The sequence below is a fragment of the Choloepus didactylus genome, chromosome 7 (assembly GCF_015220235.1).
Source record: "Choloepus didactylus isolate mChoDid1 chromosome 7, mChoDid1.pri, whole genome shotgun sequence".
Lineage (NCBI taxonomy): Eukaryota > Metazoa > Chordata > Mammalia > Pilosa > Megalonychidae > Choloepus > Choloepus didactylus.
This window is the reverse complement of record NC_051313.1, coordinates 86,508,844-86,526,295: the sequence shown is the minus strand read 5'-3', so window position 1 is coordinate 86,526,295 and position 17,452 is coordinate 86,508,844. Positions and strand designations below refer to the sequence as shown.

Here is a 17,452-nt window from a genome sequence, read left to right as displayed (position 1 = left end):
ATATTTTGCCATACTTGAAAACTAAAGATCAACCTTAAAAGCATATATATTTTAGTACTTTTATGGTTACCTGATGGAAACTAGGATAGCAAAAATATTCCTATGACTTTTCTAAGTAATAGATTAATATATTTCATTTATTTCTAATAATTATATGATCAGCAGTTGGACCTTGATTCTGCTCCTCACTACCTCCATCTCATCTCAGCTATTTTTGTTTGCTACTTTTTTGAAATAAAATCTTCATATAACACCTAATAAATTTGTAAAAATTGACAATTTGTCCTCACCTTTAACCAGCTTACCTCAGGTTTTTTTCACAAACACATGCAAACAGAACACAGTAAATCCTTCACAAAGTTGTGGGAATGCTTACACTCAATACATGGAATTATACCCTTTCCTTACCTCTTTGACCCTCTCCAACTCAACAGGAATTTATTGTGCATATACATACAGGATAAAAAATAAAGGCATCTGAGAAAAACTTGGTTCACTCTCTGATATATACGGATAGTATTTTCCTTTACTTTAAACCTTCAGAACTAATCCCATATCAGAAAATAAAAAGACACTAAAAGTAACTAAGCTTCATAAGTTTCGTTTCAGAGGCATACTTTGTGCTGATCAGAATATGCCTGAGAGTTAAAACAAATACATGTGGGCCTAAATTGTTGTATAAATAATTTTTCATGGAGATTCAAAAATATCTTTTAAAGAATGTTGAACCAACTAATTAATATATTTTAGAGAAATAGGAAAGTGCTATGAAACCATAAACTAATATTCAATAAGAAATATGCATTAATATTCTTTGAGAAAATCATAATTGTAACAAAATTTAAAGAGCTAATTAGTAAAAAATTGGTTAAAGTCAATTTTTATTATATGTTGTACACAATTTTTGAAATATATTCTAATATGGAGGACCTGGAATTATTTTAATGTCTTTAAATCAGATATGTCTCTATGATCATATATTGTCATGAGAATTGTATCTGGCACATGGTTGGCATTTAATAAATATTTGTTGAATTCATGAATGAGCCAGACTTGCATATACAATTTCAGGTTAATCCTCTCCACTTAGATTTATAGAACATTTCAAACTTTAAATGACCAAATTAGATTTATTGGTTTCTGACTTCCACATGTGTACATCTGCATATATATTTCATGTCTTAATAAATGACACAACCATCTAACCAGGTGCTAAAGTTCATAAACTGAGGGTTCATTGCTATTATAGAGAAGCTTTTACCAGACCAAACTTGTGAGAAAAAAGACCACAAAAGCTAAATAATGAAAAATAAATCTGTTATAGGATATGGAGAGCATCAGAAACAGCCATAACTATGGGTGCCAATATTCTGGAAAAGGGGACGGCTCATTGAGATGAGATCAAACACTCTGCAAGATTCCTTTCTTCTTAAGGAACTTTCGAAGTTTTAAGATCTCGAGGCTAAATATCATGCAGCCAGGCATAGTGTAATAATTAAGAATCAGAGAAGCCAAAATAAATTTTCGTTATGTCAGACAAAAATTGCAGTTCACTTTTTTAACTTTCTGGTGAAAGCCACCAGAAGTTTAGGAGCCAAAACTTTGGAGAGAATGCAAAAGTACCAAAAAGAGTATGAAAATTTGCTCTAATTTTCCCTTTCAAGATATTCATGGATTTTAGGCTGTGGAATGAAAGAGGCTAGGAAGCCAAGAAAAAAAAATGACTTAAAAGCTAAGCAGAACTTTCAACAGTTTTATAATGGTAAGGCAAAATTGTTTAAAAACTTCTAAAGAAGAAGATTTCTGGTAAACATATAAGGCTGCCAGTTGGGAAGTCTGCAAGGCATCTTCTTAGGAGAGGGGACTGAATAGAGGTAGACAAAGTTTCATGGGCTCTCAAATCATCCTTTAGTACTTATTCTCTGACATAAAATATAAACAGATTGACATGTGTCCCATATATTGGACTTATTAGACTTTTGAAAAAAATTGTTACTAATATCTAAAAGACAAAATAAGTAAGATGGATAATTTTACTAGAGAAATAGAATCGATTATTTAAATTTCATACTGGAATTTGGGGAGAGAAAATTACCAGGCTTAAAATAAGGAATTTGACAAATGGATTTGATAGAATATTAGACACAGTTAAAGAGCCTATTAGTGAATTGGAATAGAGATTCATGGAGAATATCCACTGAAACACAAAGGGAAAAAGAGATGGAAAAATACATAAGAGAGCATAAGAGACTTATGGTGGAAAGACGCAAAAATATTATTTGTGTGTAACTGAAGTCTCAGAAAAGGAGGAGTGAAAGAGAATGGAATAAAAGAAGTCTTTGAAGACATGATGACAACAAAATTTTCCAAAAAGAGAAAGATACCTGCAAACTCTGAAATTCAAGTGAAAGTCTTAGTGTAAAGCCAGAGGAAAAATGACTCCTTGCCAGCAAAAAAGCGAGACTTACAACACCCTTCAGTGTAGAAAGGTTGGAAGACATAGGACTATGGATTGATATCTTTAACATGCTACAAACAAAATAACATTAATCCATATCCAGAGAAAATGTTCCTTTCTTACTGACCTCTAGCTCCCTTACTCTCAATATTGCCTGCTACACTGAGGCCATATTAAATAATGAAACTGTGTGTGAAAGGAAACCACTTAATTTCATTTTTTTAACAGACCCCACTGCCTTTGCCAACAGGCTGGTCAAATTTATTTATGGTGTTAACTAGTCTCACCTTCAGCTTAGATCATAGCTCCCTATATCTCTGTGCACAGAAAAATAAATTTTTCAAGTTTTCATAGTTCCAAACTTGAAGACTGCTGATCATCTTGGAAAGTAGTTCCACTCACTAAGCTACATTTAATTCCATCTCTGCTCTCATGCTGTATCAATTGGTTCACTCTTTCTTTTTTTTTTAATTTTAATTTTTATTGAGATTGTTCACATACCATACAATTATCCAAATATCCAAAGTGTACAATCAATTGACCCTGGCACCCTTATACAGCTGTGTATCCATCACCACAATTAATTTTTGTTCAGTTTTTAGAACCTTTTCATCACTCCCCCAAGAAATAAAGACAAAGAAGTGAAAAAAAAAAAAGAAAGAAAAAGAAAAAGAAACTCAAATCTTTCCATACCCCTAACCACCCCCCCTCCATTGTTGACTTGTAGTATTGGTATAGTATAGTTGTTACTGTTTATGAAAGAATGTTGAAATACTACTAACTGTGGTATATAGTTTGCAATAGGTATATAATTTTTCCCTATATGCCCCTCTATTATTAACTTCTAGTTGTATTGTCATACATTTGTTCTGGTTCATGGAAGAGATTTCTAATATTTGTACAGTTAATCACAGACTTTGCCCACCATAGGATTCAGTTTTATACATTCCATTCCCATCTTTTGAGCTCCAACTTTCCTTCTGGTGACATATATGACTCTGCGCTTCCCCTTTCCACCATATTCATGCACCATTCAGCATTGTTAGTTATTCTCACAATGTGCTACCATTACCCCTGTTCATTTCTAAACATTTTAAGTTCATCCTAGTTGAACATTCTGCTCATACTAAGCAACCACTCCTCATTCTTTAGCCTCTTGCTATATCTTGGTACCTTATATTTCATGTCTATGATTTTACCTATTATAATTAGTTCCTATCAGTGAGACCCTGCAATATTTGTCCTTATGTGTCTGGCTTATTTCAGTCAATATATTGCCCTCAAGGTTTCATCATCAACCCATTTTTTTTAAGACGGTTTTGTTCACATGCCATACATTCCATCCTAAGTAAACAATCAATGGTTCCCTGTATAGTCACATATTTATGTGTTCACCACCCTCACCACTATCTCTAAAGAGTCAAAGAAGGTTGAGAGGCAAAAGAAAAAGAAAAAAGAAAGAGGAAAGAAAAAAAAAAAGAAAAAAAAGATGATAGTTAGGAAGCAGCAAAAGGAAAATAACCTTAAATCATAGTAGAATAAAGAGTCAGACAACAGCACCAATGCCAAGTGTCTCACACCCCTCCCCTATCCACCTCCCATCTGCATTTACCTTGCTATATCTCCTTGGTTACATTAAAGGAAGTATAATACAATGAGTCTGTTAATTATAGTCTCTAGTTTATGTTGATTATATCTTTCCCAAAGTGCCTCCCTATTTTTAACACGTTGCAAGGTTGACATTCATTTGTTCTCTCTCATGAAAGAACATATTCATACATTTTATCACAATTGTTGAACACTCTAGGTTTCACCTAGTACACAATCTCAGTCTTTACATTTCCTGTTTTCTTCTGGTGTCCCACATGCTCCTAACCTTCCTCTTTCAACCATACTCATAGATATCCTTACATTGCTGTGTTACCATCTCCCAAAATCGTGTTCCAAACATCTCACTCCTGTCTTCTGTCATTCTGTAGTGCTCCCTTTAGTATTTCCTGTAGGGCAGGTGTCTTGTTCACAAAATCTCTCATTGTCTGTTTGTCAGAAAATATTTTGAGCTCTCCCTCATATTTGAAGGACAGCTTTGCTGAATATAGGATTCTTGGTTGGTGGTTTTTCTCTTTCAGTATTTTAAAAATATCACACCACTTCCTTCTTGCCTCCATGGTTTCTGCTGAGAGATCCACACATAGTCTTATTAAGCTTCCTTTGTATGTAATGGATCACTTTTCTCTTGCTGCTTTCAGGATTCTTTCTTTGTCTTTGACATTTGATAATCTGATTATTACTTGGAGTAGGTCTATTCAGATCTATTCTTTTTGGGGTATGCTGCACTTCTTGGATCTGTAATTTTATGTCTTTCATAAGAGATAGGAAATTTTCATTATTTCCTCTATTATTCTTCTGCCCCTTTTCCCTTCTCTTCTCTGGGACATCTCCTTAAGTTCCCAGAGATGTTGTTCATATTTTTCCATTCTTTTCTCCATCTGCTCCTTTGCATGTAGGCTTTCAGGTGTTTTGTTCTCCAGCTCCTGAGTGTTTTCTTCTGCTTCTTGAGATCTGCTGTTGTATTTTTCCATTGTGTCTTTCATCTCTTATGTTGTGTGTTTCATTTCCATAGATTCTGCCAGTTGCTTTTTTTTTTAACTTTTGATTTCTGCCTTATATATGCCTAGTGTTTTCTTTATAGCCTTTATCTCTTTTGCCATATCTTCTCTAAACTTTTTGCATTGATTTAGCATTAGTTGTTTAAATTCCTGTATCTCAGTTGAAGAGTAAGTTTGTTCCTTTGACTGGGCCATAACTTTGTCTTTCTTAATGTAGGTTGTAGTTTTCTGTTGTTTAAGCATCTGACCTTCTAGGCCACCCCAATCATGTTTTCCCAGATGAGGACAAGCTCAGGTCAGAGAAGGAGGAAATATTTAATATCCAGTTTCCCTGATGGTGTGTCTTAGAGTATTGACACACCCTGTGCTTTTCCGCCCAGCAGGTAGTGCCTGTCAGCCTGTCATGGGCTGGTGTAAGGGGGTGTGGCCCACAGCTCTCCTCCCCCAGGCTCTGGGGTCTGGTTCTGAATGGAAGGCAGTTAGTAGAGCTGGACCCCTCCTCTTTCCTCTTGGGAAGCTATGCCCCTACAGAGAGGTCATTTGCATATAAATAGATTCTTTGTTTCTCTGACTCTGCTATCTCCACCCTTCTCTGGGTCAGAGTGCTGCGATTTTAAAATGGCTGAGGCTTCATCCACTGCAAAGCACTGTGAGCTGAAAAGAGCTGAGGCTTTCTCCACTGAGCCACCCACGTTGACAGAGAAAGGGACAGAAAGCCCCCAGATTCACCCATCGGTCAGAGATAGCACCCGATCCTCTGGGCTCCCCATCCTCAGCAGATACATCCCCTAAGTCTCCCAAGGTCAGTCATTACCAACAGCCTCTTCTGCTTGTTGGGCATTCACTGCCTATATTGAGCAGTTAACATTAAAACCCCAGTTGGAGATGGGCTGAGGCATATTTGCTTACTCAGAGAGTGCTGCTCTCTAGCACCATGAGGCTTCCATGATGGAGGGTCTCTCAACTCTTGGCGCCAGTCCACAGTTTTTACTTACAGATTTTATGCTGCGATCTTGGACATTCCTCCAAATTCAGGTTGGTGTATGATGAGTGGACAGTCATGTTTGTGTCCCTGCAGCTATTCCAGGTTATTTACTAATTTTTCTGTCATTTATGAATTGTCCCAGGGGGACTAACTGGCTTCCACTCCTCTCTATGCCACATCTTAGCTCCTGGTTCACGCTTTCTTAATTGGATATTGCTGAAAGTGAAAAGAAAGTGTCACAATATGTCAACATTCTGAATTTCACTATCATTTATTTTATTGATATATTGTTGGTTGGCATAGAGAAGAGGAGAGTTGAACCAAATATGTTGCCATGAGATAGAAAAGTTCATCATCTTTATAAAATGAAGTACTGTGTCCATAATAAGGTCCCCTACCTTCTCCAATAATCCAAGGTTCTGATACTTAGAGCACTCCACTTTTTTTAATAGAAAAATATTTTATTTGTACTGTTTTATAAAACACAATCATTTAGAATATAGAATAGATTTTAATAGTAATTGTATACATGTCACAAAACCAATTCCCTTATCAAAGATGTAGTTTGTAAAGCTCAAATAATTGTATATCTGTCCAGTTACAAGAAGATGACTTTAATTAAATCAATTTATAGAGGGCATTATTCTGATTCATTAAAGTTATAAAATATCAGGTAAAAACAGAGAAAACAATAAGCCTCTGAAGTAGTCTGCTTCTGAAATAGAATTCTTCCCTTCCAAACTATATGAAAATATAAATTTCTTCAACATCAGGATTAAACATATCAGAAATACAAACGTAGGTGGTACATGAAAGAAAACGTCAATCTTTTGCTGATTTTACAGAAGCAAAAATAATAACATGGGCTAACAATCCACACAAAGTTGATGAAGCAAATCAACTATTGTGGCTTCTTTTCCAAGGTTTCATGGCAAAAAATATAAACAATTTCTGAACCTTTCATTTTCCACAGGTATAAGAAAATCTATTGGTTATGAGAAAGTTTTTTGACTTCACAAAGTATAGAACTTGGAATATTAAGAAAAATGCATATTCCCAATTCAAAAATAGCTATATAATCTTACAGTAAACAAAAAGGTTAATCATAACTATAATCACATTAGATTATATATTGCAGACACATATCTATCCAAAATACCTATTTTCAAATTTTAATGCGATATTTAATATAGACATCTGTCAATTATAGACAAAGATAATTCACAAAATACATGTTATTAGAATGAACTTTGGTAACCAGAAATTTAAAGTTTCAAACATGTAAAATAATGAATTTTAATATAGAAATTAAAAATTAGCAGTTACATTCTTAGTATAATTTAGGGTGCTGAAAGTCTAGCAGACTTAAGAGACAATGTAGATTTTTTTTAAGTCACATAAAAATCTATTATAAGCTCCAAATAAATTGCTTTCTCACCAACTGTATTTCTTTCTACATACAAAGCAGAATTTCTTTTCCACTTTTCACTCACTTTCCAAAATCATGATCTTTTCCATACATCCTCGTAAGCAAATCTTTGGACACTAAATAGACTTTCCCTAACAAGTAGCCCACTGAACATATGGATCCTCTGTCTTATTTAGGCTTGATAAAATATATATGTTTTTAAATCATTACATTGACTGAGTTCCCCTTGTCATGGATAGGGCTGAATTATTTTTTTTTTCCAATTATACTGTCACTTATATTCTTCCCTCTATCTGAATCCCTCCTCTTCATCTATAATTACATTTGCCATCTCTTCTCAAAAACAGCTAATATTACCACAAAAGTGCTTCAATTTTTAGTGTGTAAAAACTACTTACAGAAATGGCAGAGCAAAATAAACTTGACTTTTTCTTGAGTGAAAGTAATCACAAAATAGCTCAAATGGTTTTGGCCGTAACTTGTTTGCTGACAAGGACTTCTAATAGCCTCAGTTTGGCTTTATGTGCTTGTTTTCATAGTACTCATCTGCCATTGGGATCCTGTCTTCCTTTTGTGGACTTCTTCCTGTTTGTTTAAAAAATGGTTCTTCAAAATCTCTCAAGGCTTTCTGAAGTCTTTTCTTGCCAGCTCTAGTTTCTCTGAGATGGTCAAGAAGCACAGCCATGGTGGCCTTATGTAAATTGGACATGGAGAGGGCTAGCTGTTTGACATCTCTCTTTTTACCTGGCAGCAGGGCCCTCACAGGATCAGTCTCATTGAGTAGGTAAGGTGGTCACCAACAAGAAGGTGAGATGCTGGATGTGTCAAAGAGGACTGTTGGCTTCCCTATGGACAGTCTTCACCAGAGTTTTCTTCCCCCTGAATTGTTGGGATAAGGGAAGGCTTGACAAGATTTGCTTGTTAATTCTGTATCAGTCATAATGAGGTTCTTGTCTTGCTTCATCACCTTCGCATCCTCCTGGGGAGGAAGTTTCTCTCTTCTTCTTCAGGCGAGTCAATGTGATGTCTGTGGTCTCCTCTCCAGAGGAGCTTGGTTCAAGGCCTGCAGCTTCTGACTTCCCATTCTCTCTGGGGACTGTGGGTTGCTCACAGAGCACTTTCTAGATGGACCTTTGGGAGCACTCCCTTGTTTTCCAACAGCTTCAGCTTTAGTTCTTTGATCTGTTTATGATCTTTAGCCAAATCATTAATCCATTTCAGGACTTCAGGATTACAAACCTTGTCACCACAGGAAGGCTGGTACTTCTTTAGCTGTTCAAATTTTCTTCAAATTTCCAAATTTTCCTCTTGAGGCTCTGGATGCACTTGGTGAGTTAGTTAATGGTCTGTGGCTCCTTGCCATTACCACAGCTGCACCGTGAAGAACTTTAGGGCATCATGAACTGCTGAGTGCTGGGAGGAGATGGGGCTGATTCAGGGTCTAAGTTGAACCTCTGGCTTTGGCTGAATATGGAGCATATCATGGTGACAGCAGTGGATTGTCACCATCGGTTATGTGATAAAGCAGCCTGCTGGTTCCAACAGACTGGAGGTTTTCCAGTCCACTGTTGGCTTCATTCTGCCTCTTCGTCCAGCACACTCTGAATTGATTCTGGGGCTGCATCCTTGACTTCATGCACACAAGCAGCTTCTTCCACATTTAAGTCCTGCTGAGTTTCAAAGGCATCCTTTGGCCAAACGGCAGTGCAATTGTCTATTCAAATGTCTGTGCTAAAGGACTGAGGTCAGATATGGGCAACCAACTTCAAAGATAAAGAAGCCAAGGCACAGAGTTTTAAATCCTTCCCAAAGAGACTGTTGGCAGAAAACAGAACTAGAAGTCAGTAGATGTTCATTAAAAGATTTTCCAATAATGTATCTACTTTTCCAGGTCAGTGAACTCCCCTTGATAGTACAAGGATGCTGATCACCAGTCCCACCACTACCCCCAAAAAATGCTCTTCCAGTAGCTGGGAACCAGCACTCCACTTTTGAAACCAATTAGAATAATGACTGGTATTTTCAGCTACACATACAAGAATTCACTGTAGAATTTTAAAAAGTAAAAAAAAAAAAAAAAAAAACCTGTACTTCTATGACTCTAAATGTCTATGTCTATCTTTGTATGTTTATTTCTTTAAAATGTTAAGATCTAAAAAATGGAATAATGTTGGAAACTGAGCAGACCTTACTCTGTGCTTTGTTTTGAAAAGAGTTAAAACCATACCAAAGAATTGTTCAAACCAATGAAATGCTGGCAATCAGGAAGCTGTTATTAGAGTTGTAAGCTCTATGATCACATTGACTCTGCCATTGAATCAAATGTTTTGTGCCTGCCTTTTACCCTTCTTAACACATTTCTAAATTAAGTCCATTCTGAGTGAGATTTTCAGAACTTAAATGTATCTACAATCTAGAAAGAAGTGAGGGAGGTCAAGCATAATATACATGCATACATACATATATTTGTATGTATATACACATATATGCATACATGCAAATGTATATGCATGTATCGTATATGTAAATAAAAATAAATATAAATGCATAAATAGTATTGTATTAGATTCCTTGTTGAAAGGAGGATTTTCTTTTTTTCACACCATGGGGAACTATTAAAACATCAGGTAGAGACCTAAAGTTGTTGAGTAGCTGCAAATCAAAGGTTTCCTTCAGTGTGACAGTCTAAATACACTGCCGTATTGTGATTTATGTTCCAACACACATTGGAAGATAAAGAAACTTACCTGCCACTGACTTATCCCCATATCCTAGAGAAATGCCCGACACAAGGGGTATTACCAATAAATATTTGCTGAATGAATATGTGTGATAATGAATGAATAAATATTTTACACATACATTTACTTTTGCTTTTAACTTCTCTAAATTTGTTCACTTCTTGCAAGTTGTAATGATTTGGCTAGGGAATTTTTTTTTTATTTTTTTTATTTTTAAACTTTGGTTTATTGTTTTCATATTTATTTATTTTATTTTATTTTATTTTTTTCATTTTTATTGAGATTGTTCAGATACCATACAATTATCCAAAGATCCAAAGTGTACAATCACTTGCCCCTGGGTACCCTCATACAGTTGTGCATCCGTCACACTTAATTTTTGTTCAATTTTTAGAAACTTTTCATTACTCCAGACAAGAAATAAAATGAAAGATGAAAAAAAAAAGAAAGAAAAGAAAAGGAAACTCTAATCCTCCCCTATCCCTAACCAACCCCCCTCAATTGTTGACTCGTAGTATTGATATAGTACATTTGTTAGTTTATGAAAAAATGTTGAAATACTACTAACTGTAGTATATAGTTTGTAATAGGTATATAGTTCTTCCCTATATGCCCCTCTATTATTAACTTCTAATTGTATTGTCATACATTTGTTCTGGTTCATGGAAGTGATTTCTAGTATTTGTACAGTTGATCATGGACATTGTCCACCATAGGATTCAGTTTTATACATTCCCATCTTTTGACCTCCAACTTTCCTTCTGGTAACATATATAACTCTGAGCTTCCCCTTTCCACCTCATTCACACACCATTTGGCACTGTTAGTTATTCTCACTTCTTGCTACCAACACCCCTGTTCATTTCCAAACATTTAAGTTCATCCTAATTGAGCATTCTGCTCATACTAAGCAACCGCTCCCCATTCTTAAGCCTCATCCTATATCTTGGTACCTTATATTTCATGTCTATGAGTTTACATATTATAATTAGTTCCTATCAGTGAGATCCTGCAATAATTGTCCTAATATGTCTGGCTTATTTCACTCAGTATATTGCCCTCGAGGTTTTGTCATCAACCCATTTTTTTTTAATATGGTTTTTTTCACTCACCATACATTCCATCCCAAGTAAATAATCGATGGTTTTCTGAATGGTCATACATGTATGTATTCACCACGTTCACCATTATCTATATAAGAGCATCTACATTTCTTCCACAAGCAAGACGGAGAGTCAAAGAAGGTAGAGAGGCAAAAGAAAGAGGAAAAAAAAAGACAGCTAGGAAGCAGCAAAAGGAGAAATAACCTTAAATCAAAGTAGAATAAAGAATCAGACAATACCACCAATGTCAAGTGTCTAACATGCCTCCCCTATCCCCCCCTCTTACCTGCATTCACCTTGGTATATCACCTTTGTTACATTAAAGGAAGCATAATACAATGATTCTATTAGTTACAGTCTCTAGTTTATGCTGATTGCATCCCTCCCCCAGTGCCTCCCCATTTTCAACATCTTGCAAGGTAGACATTTGCTTGTTCTCCCTTGTAAAAGAACATATTTGTACATTTTATCACAATTGTTGAATACTCTAGATTTCACCGATTACACAGTCCCAGTCTTTATCTTTCCTCCTTTCTTGTGGTGTCTCACATGTTCCACACCTTCCTCTCTCAACCATACTCATAGTTACCTTTGTTCAGTGTACTTACATTGCTGTGCTACCATCTCCCCAAATTGTGTTCCAAACCACGCACTCCTGTCTTCTATCACCGTGTAGTGCTCCCTTTAGTATTTCCTGTAGGACAGGTGTCTTGTTCACAAAGTCTCTCATTGTCTGTTTGTCAGAAAATATTTTGAGCTCTCCCTCATAGTCGAAGTACAGCTTTGCTGGATACAGGATTCTTGGTTGGTGGTTTTTCTCTTTCAGTATCTTAAATATATCACACCACTTCCTTCTTGCCTCCATGGTTTCTGCTGAGAGATCTGCACATAGTCTTATTAAGCTTCCTTTGTATGTAATGGATCGCTTTTCTCTTGCTGCTTTCAGAATTCTCTCTTTGTCTTTGACATTTGATAATCTGATTATTAAGTGTCTTGGCATAGGTCTATTCATATCTCTTCTGTTTGGAGTACGCTGCGCTTCTTGGATCTGTAATTTTATGTCTTTCATAAGAGATGGGAAATTTTCATTAATTATTTCTTCTATTATTGCTTCTGCCCCCTTTCCCTTCTCTTCTCCTTCTGGGACACCAATGATACGTACATTATTGTACTTTGTTTCATCCTTGAGTTTCCAGAGACATTGCTCATATTTTTTCATTCTTTTCTCCATCTGCTCCTTTGCGTGTAGGCTTTCAGGTGTTTCGTTCTCCAGCTCCTGAGTGTCTTCTTCTGCCCCTTGAGATCTGCTGTTGTATGTTTCCATTGTGTCTTTCATCTCTTGTGTTGTGCCTTTCATTTCCATAGATTCCACTAGTTGTTTTTTTGAACTTTTGATTTCTGCCGTATACATGCCCAGTGCTTCCTTTACAGCCTCTATCTCTTTTGCAATATCTTCTCTAAACTTTTTTATTTGATTTAGCATTAGTTGTTTAAATTCCTGTATCTCAGTTGAAGGGTATGTTTGTTCCTTTGACTGGGCCATAACTTTGTTTTTCTTAGTGTAGGTTGTAATTTTCTGTTGTCTAGGCATGGTTTCCTTGGTTATCCAAATCAGGTTTTCCCAGACCAGAACAGGCTCAGGTCCCAGAGGGAAGAAATATTCAGTATCTGGTTTCCCTGCGGGTGTGTCTTAGAAAATTGCTCCACCCTTTGATGCCTCGGGTCACTGTGCTTTTCTGCCCAGCAGGTGACACCTGTTAGCCTATAATTCTTGACTGGTGTGAGGAGGTGTGGCCCTGTTCCCCCAGGCTCTGAGGTCTGGTTCTGAATGGAAAGGGCCCCACCCCTTTCCTCCTAGAGAAGACAGAGCTCCCAGGTGGAGGTCATTAGCATTTCAATGGTCTCTCTCTCTGCTTGTGCAGTCTCCGCCCTTCTCTGCTTCACAGCCCTGGAAACTGAAAATGACCGGGGCTTTCTCCACTGAGCCAAAAAAGAAACAGATAATCCCCTTCAGACCCAGTCCAAGCCGACCCTCTGGCTCTCTCAGGTCAGTCGTCACCCAAAGCCTCTGTCTGTGTTTTGGGGATGCGTACCTGTAGTGAGCAGTTCACACTCGCTACTTAAAACCCCAGTTGGAGCTCAGCTGAGCTATATTCGCTTGCTGGGAGAGAGCTTCTCTCTGGCACCACACGGCTTTTCAGCTCGGGCTATGGGGGAGGGGGTCCCACAACTTGGTTCCACAGGTTTTACTTACAGATTTTATGCTGTGTTCTCAGGCATTCCTCCCAATTCAGGTTGGTGTATGATGAGTGGATGGTCTTGTTTGTCCCCCTGCAGTTATTCTGGATTATTTACTAGTTGTTTCTGGTTTTTTGTAGTTGTTCCAGGGAGACTACTTAGCTTCCACTCTTCTCTATGCCGCCATCTTGCCCCCTTGGCTAGGGATTTTAAGTGATTTCTTTTTTTTTTAGTGGAGAGATTGTGTGATTTATCATGAGTAGAAAAGCAATAGATACTTGATAACAGATGAAAAGGTTTGAAAACTCCTGAATGAAAGGTTGCTACTAATGTGGTTTTCTACATCTACTGGAAAATATGCACTGCCTTGTTCACTGATATATCCCTAAGGCTACTCTAGGATCCAATGAGGCATTTTTATACAAATGTAAGCCCATTCATAAATTATTTCCAACAGCATATCTAGACAGAATCTGTAAGTCTAAGCACACTAACATTTTACTTATTAAGCTTATTTTATGAAGTTCAATACACCAACAAAGCAAGGTAATTATACTGTAAATAATATTGTTAAATAATATTAAATAAATAATATACCAAATAATATGCATAAATAGTAGGTAAATATAATCCATTGAAAATATTAAATTATGTTTCACATTGTATGCTCTGTCAGATTTTGTTTTGTGTTCTAGGTAATAATTATTTTTAGTAAACATCTTTGTCTTTATCTCCAAAAGTAAAAAAAAAAAAAATTTGTTTTGACAAGAATGATTTAAGAGACTCAGAAACCAAGTGGCACTATCAAGAATATAAAATATAGATCAATGTGGTTTAATATGGCCTTTTCCAATCATTCATTGTATTAATATGCAACAAAGTTCTTTAAAGCTCACAGTGAACAGTTCATAGAATTGAGAAATAAAGATATGAACTTTCAATTTACAATGTTCATTTATCATTTGATTAATAGATCCTTTAAAAATTTCTGATTGTGCCCATTCAATTTCAAGAAGAAAATTAAATATATCAGTTCCATATTCTTCCTCTGAAGGATTCCTTAATCATCAGATATTAAATTTTTTGTTCAATGAGTGCAATCACACCACAGTGCCCATTAAAAATAATGGAAATTGCTCTTCTAATTTACCATTGACCACATGGAAAATTTTCCCCACAAGGGTCATGAAAAACATAAAACTTACCATGGGAGTGAAACTCTTTTACTGCTTTCCCAGATTTTTGGAACCTGAAAAGAAAAGAACAATGATAATTTAGAAATGATTTAACTTATAACAAGAGTATTCCAGGAGATCCTTTAGTAAAATATTATACAGATAGAAAAGGCAGCAAATCAGAATGTAAATTAAAAGAAATTTTAATTTCTATCAACCTTGGGAGTGAACAGAAACATAAAATTGCTAAAAGACATAAGCAAGATCAAGTATTCTTTAATTTCCTCACTTAGGGCTTTCCAACTTAATGGATATTACTTTCTCTGTGCAAAGAAACAATGGGATGCCTGGACTCAAAGTACTGAAAGGCATTACCCAAACACACAAGGGTTGGGAGATTTAAAAATATGGGTATAATATTTTAACCAATTTAATTTAAACATCTGGATACTATAGAATAAAAAAGTTACAGTTTATAGTTTTATTTTCAAATTAATTTATATTCAAAAATGAACATTTTACATTTAGTTTTCTAACATAATAAAATATAATATTAAAATTACCAAAACCAGGATTTTCATTAGACTAGCGTCATCTCAAGAAGAGTCAAAATTTAAAGCAAATAGAGCCAGTAATCTCTTTAGGCATCACTTAACTTTACTTATCCCCTCTAACTTTTCATCAGATAATACATGTGGATATATTTGAAGCAAACATATTTAGATTTCACATCGCTTCATGCATATGACAATGTAAAAAAAATGTAAAGGAAGCAGAATTTGTTCCATTTCTCAGATTCCATCCTAAACACTTAAAGTTAGATGGATATAGTTATATAAAAAATTGGAGTTAAAATGAGAGATTAAGATTTTTGTTGAAATTTAAAATTTGCCATTTAGAAGTATGTTGAGTATTTGATGAAAATACAGCTATCTTGATAATAAAAGTTTTCTCATCTGTGTGTTCTCTAAGATAAGGATGCATAAATAGTAAATTTGAAGACTAGCATCATTCAGAGATGCATATAATATATGGCAGCCTTGTCAATAAAAGTGACTCCTGAAGTTAGATGAGCAATTTGGGGTTTTTCAATTTTGCCCTCTCTAACTTTATCCATGTGTTTATACACTATTAATTATACATTTGATTTTAATGTACTTTTAGGTTATGGGAAAAAAGTCAGTTATCTCTTAGTCCTCTGTATATACACAAACAAATGTTCATATTTTAGTAAACAAAATATTGACATATCTGGGCATTTCTCTTTACTAACTTATTCTTTACATCTTTTACTTCAACTTTATACTTACAAATATTGGGTAGACTTGTTTTTAAACCTTAATTAGTGTCTTGGACACAAAATCATTGCATCATACTTATGTGAGACCATTAAAAAATCAGAAACCACAATTGAAACAAATTAAAGAAGCTACCTCACAGGATGTTATTACCCCATGATATATACAACTCATTGTCAACTTAAATGAGTCTGCCTTAAATTGTATATCATATAGTTTTAGTTATTGTTCTTTCTATAGTTGGTATTGAGGTCATCATTGTATCCCCAATCACTTAGAAATTTTTTTTCTCCTAAAATTTCTAAATTAATAATGTCATTCAACCATGTCTCTTCCTTTACAATCCCACTGATACTAAGTACATGCTCAAATCTTGTCTGGCCTGAATATCATAACAAGCCTATTAACAGATCTCCCTGTCTTCATGTTCCTGTCTTCCCAACCACAATTTGCATCAAAATCAACAAGTAACCTCTTGAAGCACATATAAATCACTGGGTCTATTCTGTTGAAAAAACTTTATGATCCTTTCTTACCTACAATTGATGTAAACACTTCTCAGTTGGGTCCTCCAACTTACCTCCCAACTCATTTTCTACTCACTATTTCCGTGCACCCTACACCCTAGGTTATCAATTTTATACCAAAGTTTATGACTGCGTAATAACCCAATATTTACCAGTTTCCATTTACCAGAGCATGTGATTCTCTTCTTCCTTTACTCTTTCTTAAGTGTACACTGATTCTTATTATTCTGTTTAAAAATTCTGTTTCCTGATGGAACTGCTCATTTATTCCATATGGAATTATTCATTACTTACTCCATGCCAACATGTTCACATACCATTTTGCCCTGAATTTCTTTCTTCATGGCTCTAACTTGCTGTCAGCTGATGTAATACCATCAGGATGCAGTGTGCAGTGTAGGCAATTAATTATTGCTCAGTGATGACAATGAACACTTTCTACATTTCCAACCAGTTCTATTGAGGATTATTTTACATTCCATATTATAGCAGCAGTCAATGCTTGATTTAAAAAGACATAGAGAATTAGAAAGAAATTACTTCATTGTGAATGCTAAGAAAAGTTTAGCCATTTGTTTACCTATGATTTCATATCTCAATAAATGATAGATAATTTGTGTGTTTTAAGGTATTTCATTTTGTTAAGTTGACTTCATGTTCAGAATGTAAAATATTGTCCCTTAATAGCAATGATTCTGTTTAACCAAATAAAAGAGGGAAGAGGTGGAGATCACACACTTCGGAAATATAAGTTCCTTATAGAACTTAATACTTAAAAATGAGTTAAAGATTTTCTGTGCCTTAGGGGACAGAACATTCTGTCTTCCCATGCAAAAGAATTACACACCATTGCTCTCCATAACCCCTTAAGGAGGAAATCATTAACTTG

At 35.4% G+C, this 17,452-nt stretch overlaps 1 pseudogene; it reads right to left on the bottom strand.

The window, feature by feature from the left end:
- Window positions 1-7,939: 7,939 nt before the first annotated feature.
- On the bottom strand, window positions 7,940-16,907 carry LOC119540642 (annotated as a pseudogene).
- Between the last annotated feature and the right edge of the window lie 545 nt (window positions 16,908-17,452).